Genomic DNA, 12,935 nt, shown 5'->3' on the forward strand with positions numbered 1-12,935 from the left:
GGGGGGGGGGGGGCCTCATACTTTCCTTTGTTGAGAAGCCACATTTGTAATCTGTTATCCTTTGAAAAATGCCCATAAAAATTAAAAGAACAAGAACAAAAGAAAATCTGGACTTCAGTCAACCAAGTAATTAAAACAAAATATTAAAAAAAAATGTTACTGTGAATTAGTTCCAGGAAAATCCCACAGTCCATTTGATTCCACAGCCTTTTCTGTCTTTTTGTAATGTACCACAGCAAAATGAGAGTAGTAAACTGTTCTCCATGCTCCTGCCTTTTTCTGGGGTTTCTCTTCAAGACTCTAGCATGATGGAACAAGTAGCATTTATTGACCTTTTGTCTCTGTAGTTCCTTTTTGGGGGCATTAAAACTGATTTTATGTGCTTTAGCATGTGATGCATGCCCCTTTATCCACAACCAAAGAGCACATACTTGTTTCAGCTGCCAAGATGCAGAGAGAACCTAATGTCAAGCTGTAGAATGGGCAACTGTTGGTGATTCCATAAGGGCATGTTCAGGCAGTTCTAGCCCCACTTATTTGTGAAGCCATCATGTACCATGATAAGGGTACGGATATTAGATTTGTAGTGTCACAGGACTTTGAAACACTGCAGAAATATCAGATTACAGCACTACTGCTTCCCCTTCCCTGTGGTGGGGGAACAGGCAGGCTGTTAAGTCATAGGGTAGCAGCCCCAATGGCAGAGGAATTGGGAGTGATCATGCCGCTTTCTTTCCCTAGTTCTCTGGGAGGGATTGGAGAAAGCAAAGCACTGTGGGATGCCGGAGGACCAAGAGGCACCTCCTTTTCTTGCATCACCCCCTCGTTTCCCTTTCCCTCCCACAGTACTATGTTGTCCTGTAGATATGTTGTACGTAGAAGTTCCTGTTTCATCCAGGAATGTTTTTGTGGTGTGTCTGCCACTTTTTTTTTAGCATTGCAGGGGATGTGTACATCCTTCCATTTGACTTTTGTACCACTACATAAGTTTGTCTGTAGCTTGATGCAGGCTCTTTCTTTCTCCTTACTGAATGCTGTGTGGTGTGTTTGGGTGTGGTGAGGGTACAAAGAGATTCATAGTATGATGTGAAAAGAAAAGATGGATTCTTTTTGGCCTGTATATGAAATGTGTGTCCAATTGTGCTATCTTAAAGCCATTTGACAGTTCTTACTGCAAAGGTGTATATATGTGTGAGGGAGAGGGAGATGTGCGCAAGTTATTGTTTGGGAATGAGATGAAGAGACATTTCATAACTAGGTAATTTGCAATAGGTTTGAATTGATCAGAATAGCTTTTTATCTGCTAATGACAATGAAGAAGAATTAAGCTGTTTTATGTAATGGATTAAGGAATGAGGTAGGTTTGACTTGTTTTAAAATGTGCATTATGTGGAGCTTTAAAAAGGCTGTCATATCTTGAGAGAGTTCAGTATTAAATGTGAATAGCTCAAGGTTAAAAAAAAATCCAGGAGTGCATATTTCATAAAATTAAAAGATAAACATTTTTAAGTTCTTTTAACAAAACCAGTATGTTTCCCTGTGCGTTTAATATTCTGTGGCTAGAATGTGCCAGAATGAAACCCATTGATGAATAGTAAAATCGGAAGAAGTAGAGGGCAAAAATGGAGCTCCAGTGATGGAGATTCTCTCTCTTGTGGGTTGTTAGACCCACAAGCAATCTCTGTCCTTATCTCTCAAATCAAATAACAGCAATAATAATCTCATTAGAATCTTCCAGCTGAGGATCTCTTAAGACTTGACACACATTAATTGATGACTCTTTGCAGTAGTGTGAGGGTTAAAGCATTATTTGCACTGGAGGAAACTAAAGGCCACATACCTTGGCGGTAAAAGTCCTCTGGGATTTCTTATTCTGAGTCTCCCCATCTTTTTGCCTTAACCCCAGTATGACTGGTCTTTTTTTATATATCTTATGGCATTATAACGGTTTTATTGGAATGCTAAGGTTTTTTTCCACTTGACCAGCTGAGTTAGCCAGCACCTATTTTTTCCAGTCTTTTCCCCAAGTTTCTTAATATCCCCTTTGAATGAATTTGCCCTTTCATTTCCTTATTGTCTCCCATTATCCATATATGTTCTTTTCTCTCATTTTCCTATTTAGTGTGGTTCCTTCTTGCTCTCCTTAGTCTTATTCCAGCACACTCTTAGCTGTGATTCAGACATCTGGCCTATCTTTTCCCTATTTCTCTTACCTGTTTTGTTTCCCAGATTCCCAACCATCTCCTTTTATCCAGGGTCAGCTCCTATGTCTGTAAAAACATCCAGGGGGGTGCTAAATTAGCAGATGTGACTATGTAAGGCTACAAACAGATGCCACATTTGTCCTGGGAGAAACTATTTTTCCCAGAACAAACTGTAGCTTTTCAGCTGTCCAGAACAAACCCTTGTTCCGAAATAAACCCTAAAAAGATTCATGTTATAAGAAGTGCTAATTGTTTATCCCAGGACATGGAAAAGGGTGTCTGAACAGTTCTCTTGGGGTTTCATCATTGAATCAATGGCAGAAAAGCATCAGTGCTTTCAGCCACTCACTAAACTGTGATGGGAGTACACACCAATCTCGGGACTTTCCTATTCTGGGGCAAACATATCTTGTCCTGAGACACATGCAATGCCTGTTCTAGCCTAAGAGGAGTATGCGGAATGCCTCCCCGGTGTCAGCATTTGAGCTCTGGTTTAGAAAGCTAGACCTAGTTATTTAATGGACTTGGGATTAACAACCATGCTGGTAATACTTTCATAGTTTCATAGTTGGTAGGGTTGGAAGGGACCTGAAGAGACTTTCTTCCTGTGACTTTTTTTTTTGCAGGGTTGGGGGTACTTACTGTGGATAAATTAACATATTTATTATAGGGAATGTGCCAAGGTTGTCACAAGGAGGCTTGGATCTGTCTACCTTGTCTGCATCTTTTCTGACTTGTTTTATTTTTTTTAAATAAAAGTAAAAGTTGCTGAGTGTTGGAAGCTTGCTAAATGGAGAGGTTGTAAGAGAGAAGGGGATTCACCTTTCAATTCAGCTGTATACCTTGATTTATTTATTCAGTTAATCATCTGCTACCTGAAACTGGGGCATAGTGGCAAGATGAAAAGTAAAGTGAAATAGAAGGACTGAGACCAGGAGCACTTTCAGGGTCAAATTTTCAATTATGCAGTAGATCCTTCACTTAATAATGGACTTGATTTGCATGAACCCCAAGATTGGTGTCTCCATGTGAAAGCATGAAGAAGAAGAAACTGTACATGTGTGCTTTTCATGTATAGAAATGCTTTGCACAATAATGGGGGCCAAGCTTGCAGGCCTTTGGGAAATGTTGCTGTCAGAATTCAATGCAAAATCTTGAATTGATTTCAGTTGAATCTGAGCCTGAGTAAGGGTCTCAAGATTTCGCCTTTAAATAACCGAATCAACACCCCAAACAGCACAAGAGAGGAGGAACACATTCCAAGTGATATCTCCAGAGTTAATTTAGACTCCTGGCTTTTCTTGTTCACACCAGTGGTTGTAACACATTTTAAGGTGTTCTTTTCTGGGTATTGGAAGAACCTATCACAGACACAGGTGACAGCTGGGCTTTAAAATTTTCTTGGCAGTTAGCTCAAAGTGTATTTTCAGACTGAACTCTCTTCAAGTGGTAAAATCTTCTAAGAATGACCTCTTCCATCCGAGGTTTGCAAAACTATAGAGTTTGCTCTTTGTCCGCTGGCAGAGCTCCGATAATTACATTCAAGGATCCAAGGAATACTTTCGTGATGATAAGATTAATTTTGATTGCTTCTACATACTAGTTAGCTGAAATCTTTGTTGTGACTGCCAAATAAGTGCAATCCCATATGACTTACTTTCATAAACTTCTGTGGGTGGCTTTTCTTGTTGCAGGTTTAGCTGTTAAAGATGTAAAATGTGCTGCTTTGCATTTGAAGACTGGGCTTTCTAATTGGAATTTCAGTGGTCTTTTATTGATCTACTGCTGTTTTAATGTGTAGTGCATTCCTCAGCCAGATAATTAATTAAATGCAGCATTTTATGCTTGGTAACCTACAATCAGATAAGTATGAGGAGGAAATCTGAATCTGTTAAGTGCTGTAACTGCTTCAGGTGCAAACTGAACGAACAGAAGTATGCAACAGTAAAACATGCACACTCCCACACGGTTATTCTGACCATGATTTCAGCATGTCAGAGGACATTATGCTGTACATTATCCTTGTATTAAAAGGACTGCTTCAGAGTCAGGGAACCCCTCACAAATGTTTTGAATTTGGTGGGGCCCTGATTGAGAACCAAGGCTGTGTTGCCTCTGTTTATCCCAGTGGTTCTCACCCAGGGCACTGGTGTGTGTTCTAGCCTTTATTAGGGTTATCTGATAAACCTAAAGCTGGTAGGAGCAGAGATATAACTAATGAGTTCTGTGCCCTGGGCAAAACTCCCCTGTGTCTCCAGGGGGTGTGAGATGGGGTGGGGGTGAAGAAGGGTGTTTTTATCTGCCCTGGGTGCCTCCACACTCGGTTCCTCTGGTTGGGCAGTGCAAAGGCCTGCTCCACAGCCCAGCCTGACCCTTCTGGTTGAGCAGCGCAAAGGGCTGTGGCTGCCATGCATGCTCTTCCCACAGCCCTTCCCAGTCTCTTCATGCACCTCCCAGAAATAAGTCTGTGGGACAGCGCCACCTCCCTGGTCCACTTTTGTTTCTCGGAGGAACATTGGGGTCAGACGGAAGAGGTGCAGGAAAAACCTGGCTCCAGCTGCTGATGCTTCCCTATAGGCCTCTGCAGGAGATGCATGGGGCGTTTTAACCTGGCTGTGGCAGCACCAGGAGCTCATAGTACTACAGTTGACAACCACTGGCTTAGGCTATTATGATAGTGACCTCAGCTCTAACCCTTGTATATCTGTGTAGCATGGGATCTTTCTTGTAAACCACAGTGGTGAAAATGTGGCTGAACTTTTAAAGGTGTTGCTAATTCAGGGAATCAGTTCTGCTTGGTATTGACAACCCTCGGACTTTCCACACTATCTTCACTCTGTAGCTTGGTGGAGACCCTGAATACAAGACACTCTTTTTCACGTGGGTCGTCTTATTTGCTCCTTTCACGTTTGCTATTTTATTATGAAAGTTTTGTAATTCACCTGTTTCTTTTAAATTTGTACGGAGACCTTAGAAATGATGGTTAAAGGAATGAATTCTGACAAATAATATGTTTTGTTTGTGTCATATGTATTTAAAAAAAGTGAAGTGTACCGTATTTATTCAAATACAAGATGAGTTTTTTCCTTCCAGTCAGCACAGGAAAAAAAGCCTCTTGTCTTCTATTCACGTATGAGGAAACCTCATTAAATACATTGTCTGTCAGTTAAACTAATGCCAGAAGTAGCATGGCTCAGTAGTGGAAACTAACTGGGAAGTTTATTAAATGGAACCAACACTGAGTATGATTATAAAATGCATGCCCCTTATTGGGCAAAAAATATGCTGATTAGAACCTACTACAAAGGTAAGTTAGTATAGCCCATCTGAATGAGATGTATACTAGTGCCCCCCTTAGCACAGCCCCCCTTAGCACGGACTCTTTCAAGTCATGGTGAGCCACTACATCGGAAATGTGTTGACTTCTTCGCTCCCACAGCTGAGCTGTGCCTTTTTCCCGACTTCCAATCATTCCTGTGTCTTCATCAGCCTTAAATGTCTGGCAAACATCATGAAATGAGGCCCCAAACATTTCACCCAGAATCCCTTTGTCAGTCCTGCTCTCAGCCTGTTGCATATAATTAGTGTGGCCCTGTCTTCCATTAGGTAAAGCTGAACATGATTGCCCTGTGCCTCATCTGCATGTAATTTTTTGGAGGATCCCAGGACAAGAATACCTGGTTCCAGTCATAAATGCTGCAGGACCAGGAACCAAAGGTGAAAGGTGTGCATGAAGAGCAGTTGTTCCTTAAGCACATAATACTTGAAGCACAAAGGAGGTCTATTCCCATGCAGAGAAACAGTAACAGAAGGGCTAGGAAGCCCTGTTAGCTAAACAGGGAAATCATGGTCCTCTTAAGAAAGAAGAAAGAGGCTTATAAACAATGGAAGCTTGGGGCAGGCCCCAAGGAGGACTATTCCATGATGGCCCACATTTGCAGGGAACAGATAAGAAAGGCTAAAGTAGTGACTGATCCCAGGTCCCCTCTCAGCCTTCTTTTCCTCAGGCTGAAGAGTCCCAGATACCTCAGCCTTTCCTCACATGGCTTGCCTTTTAAGACTCTGATCATATAGGCGGCTCTTCTTTGGACTCTCTCAGGCTTGTCCACATCCTTGTTAATGTGTGCTGCCCAAAACTGGATGCAGTACTCCAGCTGCGGTCTCACCAGTGCCGAGCAGAGCAGAAGAATCACCTTGGCTTTGCTGTAGATGCATGCCAGAGTATTATTTGCCCTACTGGCTATAGCATCACACTGCCGGTCTATTCATACTGTGGTCTATTATTATCCCCAGGTCCCTTTCATTAATGGTGCTAGTCAGTTTGGGGTCATCAAGCCTGTAGGTGTGTTGGGGGTTGCTCATCCCAACGTGGTGCAGCACATAACATTTCTCAACATTGAACTTCATCAGGTTCTGATCCACCCAACTTGTTAACTTGTCTAGGCTACCGTTACAGGCAGAGCTATCTTCCCCATAACTTGGTGTTGTCCATGAATTTGGCCAGTGAGCTCTTCATCCCTACATCTAAATCATTAATAAAGACATTGAAAAGCACTGGACCGAGCACAGACCCCTGCGGGACACCGCTGCCCACTTCTCGCCAGGATGGCACAGATCCATTCACTATGACTCTCTGGGTCCTAGCCTGCAGCCAGTTTCTCACTCTTCTGTCTTGGAGTTAAGCCTACAATCCTCCAATTTTCTTGCAAGGACATCATGGGATACTAGATCCTCTGCTCTTCCTGGCGTGACTTTCCCCTTAGTCCAGTGAAACACCAAGGTGAAGTAGTCATTCAGGAGTTCATCTTTCTCCTGGGTGCCATTAACCATCTCTCCTGAGTTGTTGAGCAGTAGCCCCACACTCCCATTTGTTTTCCTCCTCTTCCCTACGTATCTAAAGAAGGATTTCTTCTTGTCCTTGATTCCTGTTAAGAACTGTTCACCATGGCACCCAAGGGGAAAACAAGGAGTAATGGCCACAAGCTCCTGGAAGATCAATTCAGGCTCAACATTGGGGAAAAACGTCTTCACAGTCACGGTGTTCAGACTGTGGAATAAGCTCCCTCCAGAGGTGGTGCAATTACCTACCCTGGAAATCTTTAAGAGGAGATTAGACAGTCTCCTTGCTGGGGTAATCTGACCCCAAGTTATCTTTCCTGCAGGGGGCTGGACCAATGATCTTTTGAGGTCCCTTCCAGCTTTACAATCTATGAAGTGAGAGCTAATTAGCACATGGCTCCTTGGAGGGGAAGGGGCAGGGAGGGGACGGTATCTGGTGTACGCACACATAATGATTTAGTGCTGAACTGTGGGGTCATAGTGGTTTAAATGCTGTTGACTCTGTTGGGGGCCCAGTCCAATGAACTATATGGTAAATCATGAGCCTTTCAGCTTTGAACAAGTATCATGCATAGTTTGAACTATATAGAAGTGGGTGCATCTACATGTGCATTTACTGCGCAGTAACCAAAATTGGTGTGCAGAATGTGCATGAATCTACACATGCACACTCATACTGTGTAATTTTAATATGGTGACTTAAACTAACTTAAGTATCATGCAGGTACCAACTTTATGCTCGATTAGTTACTACTTAGGGGCTACTTGACCCTTCCCCCCCAATTCATTTCCCCTGCTTTAGCCTTGCCTTGATAAATTCAAGGCAAACCTCCAATAATTAGATTCCATACCTGAAAAATTATAACAAATTTATAAATTTTTCATATGTAGTATCTAATTATTGGAGAGTTGTTTTATATTCAGGTAAATATGGTATATTTAGAGTTCTTAGAATGAATGTTTCTGAAAAAAGAAAACAGTTTTCTCTGTTTCCCTATAAGGAAATTGCAAATACTGTTGTGCAAGGAATTTCCACATTTAATTTATTTTATTTTATTGGGGTTTTTTTATTACTGCTTGCTTAGTAAGGTATGCTTGATTATATTTGTCAAAACAATTTGGTCTGCAACTCAGAATTTCCTTTTCTGTGAATGGCAAAAGTTGTGTTGTATGCTTTCTATAGTGGAAGATCTCTCTGGGTCTTCCTTGTAGTCGTGGAGAGGCTTGAATGTTCCAATGATCCTGAAAGCAAGGCTGTCAGGAGCTTCATGCTCTTGGTAGGGTCACCCATGGTGGCAAGGTTGAGGGGGAGGTTCCTGACTAAGAGCAATCCAAGACGACTTCAACAGCAGACCAGGCAGAAGAAAAGTGTAACCCCTTTTTCAGCAGCTGTGAAGGTAGATGAAGGCTGCAGCAGATCAAGGGTCTCCAGTCGTCTTGGATTCCATGCCATTGGACTTAGATCCCTGTCTGTCAAGGACCATGCATTTGTTGGTGTGCGACAACATTCTCATACTAATATATGAGACACACATAGGTGTCTTGCTTATGGGAATCATACATCTCTGCACAACAGGGAAGTCCTACGGTGATCGGCACATGGCAACGGGGACAGGACTGCGAGATCTGGAGGTTCTAGTCGTGGACCGGCATGTAGGCGGTGGATGTTCACTTCAGTAATCTTGTTCAAGGACAGAGGCGGTAAGAGCAGTTCAGCAGCTGCACCCACAATGATCGGTCCTATTTAGGATCCCCTTTGCTTTCCCCACATAGGGAGGGGGCTAGAAAAGGTGCCCCAAACATAGTCTGTCTTGATCAGTTCCTGACTAGATAACCGCATCCAATGGGATCACTCCTATGCAGTCACAAAGAAACAAAAATGATTTTTGGAACCTGGGATGTACGAACCTTAATGGTCATGTTGTTCGCATGCCTGACTCCCTCCTCCCAAAGAGAATCTTTTTCTCACAGCTGAAAGAAGCTGAAAGAAGGTCAGCAAAGTAGCAGAGGGCAAAGAAAGCGCTTCAAAGACACCCTGAAGGCAAACGTGAAGAGGTGTAACATCGACATCAACACTTGGGAGACCCTTGCTCAGGACCAGCCAAAATGGAGGAAGACTCTTTGGGAGGGACCTCAACACTTTGAAACAGCTCGTCGACAGGCAGAAGAGGAACAGGCGAAAAGAACATCAGAATATCCAACACAGCAGCACAGTGCCCATCCCTCCTGAAAACATCTGTCCTCACTGCGACAAGATGTGGATCTAGAATTCGGCTATGGAGCCACCTGTGGAGCCACTATTAAGATCCTTGGAAGACAGTCTTACTCGTTTGAGTGATTGCCTATCGTCATAGTGGAAGGATGGCTGAAAATGAATCAGCTGATGTAATGAGCCACACTATTCCATCTGTTTTTCAGCACATCCAAAAACATTAAAAGGCTTTCAGCGATGGTCTGCCTACAGTACATTTGTCCTATTATGGATCTGATTTAGACAAATAAAAAGTTCAAACAAAAGGCTATGAAAACCAAAAAAACTCTAATTTTGTATTGTGTTGACATAGTTGGCCTTTTGTCTGCAGCGTGGAAGTTGGATGCACATTTTACTCCATAAGTCTCTACCTTCCTAGTTATGTTTCTGCACTTGAAAGTACTTCTAGGAAAGGCATCCTGGCAAAAACTTTTTGTGATATTTAATTGAAACAATGACCAGATTGCAATATCTATCCAAGCTATTCTATTGTAACTGCACCTAAAAGAGCTTTCTTTAAGTTCTATAAAAATTAAGAAAGCTCTTTTAGGTGCAGTTAGAATAGAATAGTTTGGATAGATACTGCAATCTGTTCATTGTTTCAATGCATTTGACTTCAGTATGTACTTGACAAAATATACTGTGGGCTTTGTTAATTACTTTAAAATACTTTCATTATAACTATTTTTTTCCTTTATATTGGCATAAACTTACTGAGTGCATGTGTTCTGCTCTCTCTGCATTTTAGGTATGAATCATGTCAGTACAGTGAAAGATGAAGATATGCATTTCTGAAGTAGGAGTATGCGTATGATTAAAGGATTTGAGCAGAGGACTCTGAACTGTAGTTCCTTCCTGCTCCAGGAGGGATACCTGAGGTGAGTGAGTAATGGGATAATTTATAATTGGGCTTTTCTTCAGGAGGCCTGTAGTCAAAACAGGAAGATACAGCTTGGCTAGTTTCAAATAAAAATAGAAGAAACTTCAGATACTGCAGTCACACCCTTTAGTTACAAGCACCTTCAGAGCTTTTTTTTCCTGGTTAGTAACAAGAGGCTTTCCACAATTGTGACATGAGGTTTCTATAAATTGCATGCATTTCAGCTTTTCAGCTCTCTTCAGTACATACTGTAGGATGTTTTCCCCCCATAGAACTCAAGACTGAACTGTCAGAATTTAATTTTCCTTTTCTGAAGCAGCCCTAAGTAAAACTAGTCATAGCAGAGCACACCATGGGTAAGTGCAGACATTTGGGGGTGGGGGAGAGGTTAGATTGGGTTCAAAGTGGTCATCAAATCTAATTTAGTTCACCCTGGAGGTGGACCTTATACTCAGACCCACACTTAGTGATTGGAAATCAGTCTAAACCCATACCTACAGAAGTTCTGTAGACACTAGCTGGTCTGAAAATTGCGGAACCTGGTCTAAGATAGACCTGGATTACTGTAGTATTGGGCTTACTTGACCTAGGTTAGACCAAGGCATGGAATTTCTGTACAGTTCCTAGCCTTGGGGCTGAGCAGGTAAAGCCCAGCAGCTGGCCTCAGCCCTGGGGCTGCACTTTTCATGCTCCCCTCCACCATCACTGAGCTATTTTTAGCCCTCTGGGCCCTTATACCCCCCACCCCCCATTTACCAGCCAGGCCCCTCCACCTGTCCCACCTGCACATTGCTCTGGGTGCTGTCAGTTTTATCAGCATTTGTCACTGGAGCAAGTAAGTGTCATGGGAGAGGGGTGTAGGTTCACTGGGGGACATTGGGGAGGCTAAAACTAGCCCCTGGTCCTCCCAAGTCCTCCCCTGCAGACCCCACAAGCCCTTCTGATCCTGTCAAACCCTTCTGGACCCCAGCAACTGCCCACAATTCTGCCTGCTCCCCCCAAGCCCTGTGAATGCTGCCTGCCCCCTCCATTCCACCATAGATGCCACCTGCATCCCCGATCCCACAGATGCTGCCTGCCCTCTCATCCCTTCTGATCACCCCTCACCCCCCTAATACCCATGGATGCTCCATTCCCCTCAGGCCTGCATACCCTCAGGCCCCGTTCCCTCAACTGCCATCTCACTAGACCCCACCCCCCATCCCAACTTACCTTAGATTGGGCAGCCATTTTGAACCGATCAAACCTCCCCCTAAGCTCCCCAAATGCCTACATTTAGCCCATGAAGCCAAGGAAGAGGAGGAGAATCAGCTTTCTAACTAAGCTTGTTGGTGAAGGAGAAAGATCAGCATTAGTGAAAGGTCTACCTATACCCAGCTCAGCTCCTTGCTGGAGTTTGTTCAGAGCTGGTTCGTGGTGCTGCCTCCAACAGCTAATCATGAGCTTGTTCTGATAAGGTTGTGTATCAGCTACATGGATTTATGTTGAATATTGATTATTACTGCTTGCAGCAAGCAGTTTGATTAAAAGTGTCATTAAAACTTAAACTGAATTATTCATAGGAGGGTAGAGATGAGGTTGTACTGCATTTTTGGTTCTGGACTTTGTAAAGGGAACCCTTCTGGGTGTATTCAGTTTGGATCATTTGGTTGGTCTGCATTGTGCAAACACTGAGTAGCAAATGACGTGGTTCTTTAGATGTCCTACCTGCTCTGTTTTCCCTCCCTGCAACCTTGGAGTCTCCTGCATAAACTTACTCTTCAGAGGTCTATGTTTCCTAAGACAGACTGTTCCAAGGGTGTAGAACACTGTTCTGTTTAAAACATACAGTGACAACCTCAGCTTTTGGATTTAACTTCATTCAGTTTTATACATATGCAGGCAGATCAGAAGAGTGGGTGATTCCCTGCTGCTGTTGATTCTCAGCCACTCACCAAGCAGCAGTCTCTTACCTACAGATTTTACTGTCTGAACAGTTTCTGCTCATAGGAAGGCATGTAATAAAATAACAGTGGGGACTTGTGACTATTTCAGTGGGGCAAGAGAGATTTTTGGAGGAAGTCCAGTAAGACGTGTCTCAACAAGTGGCAAAGGAAACAGTATGAGAAAACAAGTGATAATGTGTTAGAAAAGCATTTGAAGACATAACTGAAATAAAGCAAATTACAGTGGAAAGTATCTTTGGAATCAAGAGGAGACCATTGGGCTGCCAAAGGAAGTAGGTGGCAATGGTGTGTTTGTACCTTTTGGACTAGTGACAGAAATTACATATAAACCAGTATAAGTGATCAGAAACTAGTTCAAATCTGTGACACAACAGATGTTCAGTGCACATAAACTGCTTTCAAAATGGCTGAAACCAGTTTAAGATAAACCCGAATGGATGTAGTATCAGACTTAAGTGATTTAGGTTAAATCAGTTTATTTAATTTCTGTCCTGGATCTTCTCCAGATTCAAGATAACTCGCAGTCCCCCAGCATCCCTGGATACTTTGCATCTGCCTGCAAACACCCTCCCCCAGCGGGGTGGTTGGGCTAGCCCTGGCCCAAGCTGTCCACTTCACCCGAGCAGGGAGGCATGCTATAGTGTCTCCTGGCTTTTGGTCTGTGTCACTGCAGACTTGTGACTGCATTTCTGGAATCAAAAGTGAATGTCTGTTCACTTGCTTATCAGTTCAGTCTACCTGGCTTAGAGTAGTAACATACGAAGATTGAATTGATTCAGCCTTTGGCTTTTTGACTGGCTGTACTTAGCCTGGAG

At 43.0% G+C, this 12,935-nt stretch overlaps 1 protein-coding gene across 23 annotated transcripts in view; it reads left to right on the forward strand.

Annotated features, from left to right (window-relative positions):
- LOC109302013 overlaps positions 1 to 12,935 on the forward strand; it is a 506,981-nt gene that overhangs the window by 217,821 nt on the left and 276,225 nt on the right. For all 23 annotated transcript variants that reach the window (XR_002098709.1, XR_002098708.1, XR_002098706.1 and 20 more), the window contains one exon: positions 10,043 to 10,172. The gene's annotated coding sequence lies outside the window, so the exon portion shown is untranslated. The remainder of the gene's footprint in view (positions 1 to 10,042; positions 10,173 to 12,935) is intronic.

This window comes from Gavialis gangeticus, unplaced genomic scaffold, assembly GCF_001723915.1.
Source record: "Gavialis gangeticus isolate Ggan-Ray unplaced genomic scaffold, GavGan_comp1, whole genome shotgun sequence".
NCBI lineage: Eukaryota > Metazoa > Chordata > Crocodylia > Gavialidae > Gavialis > Gavialis gangeticus.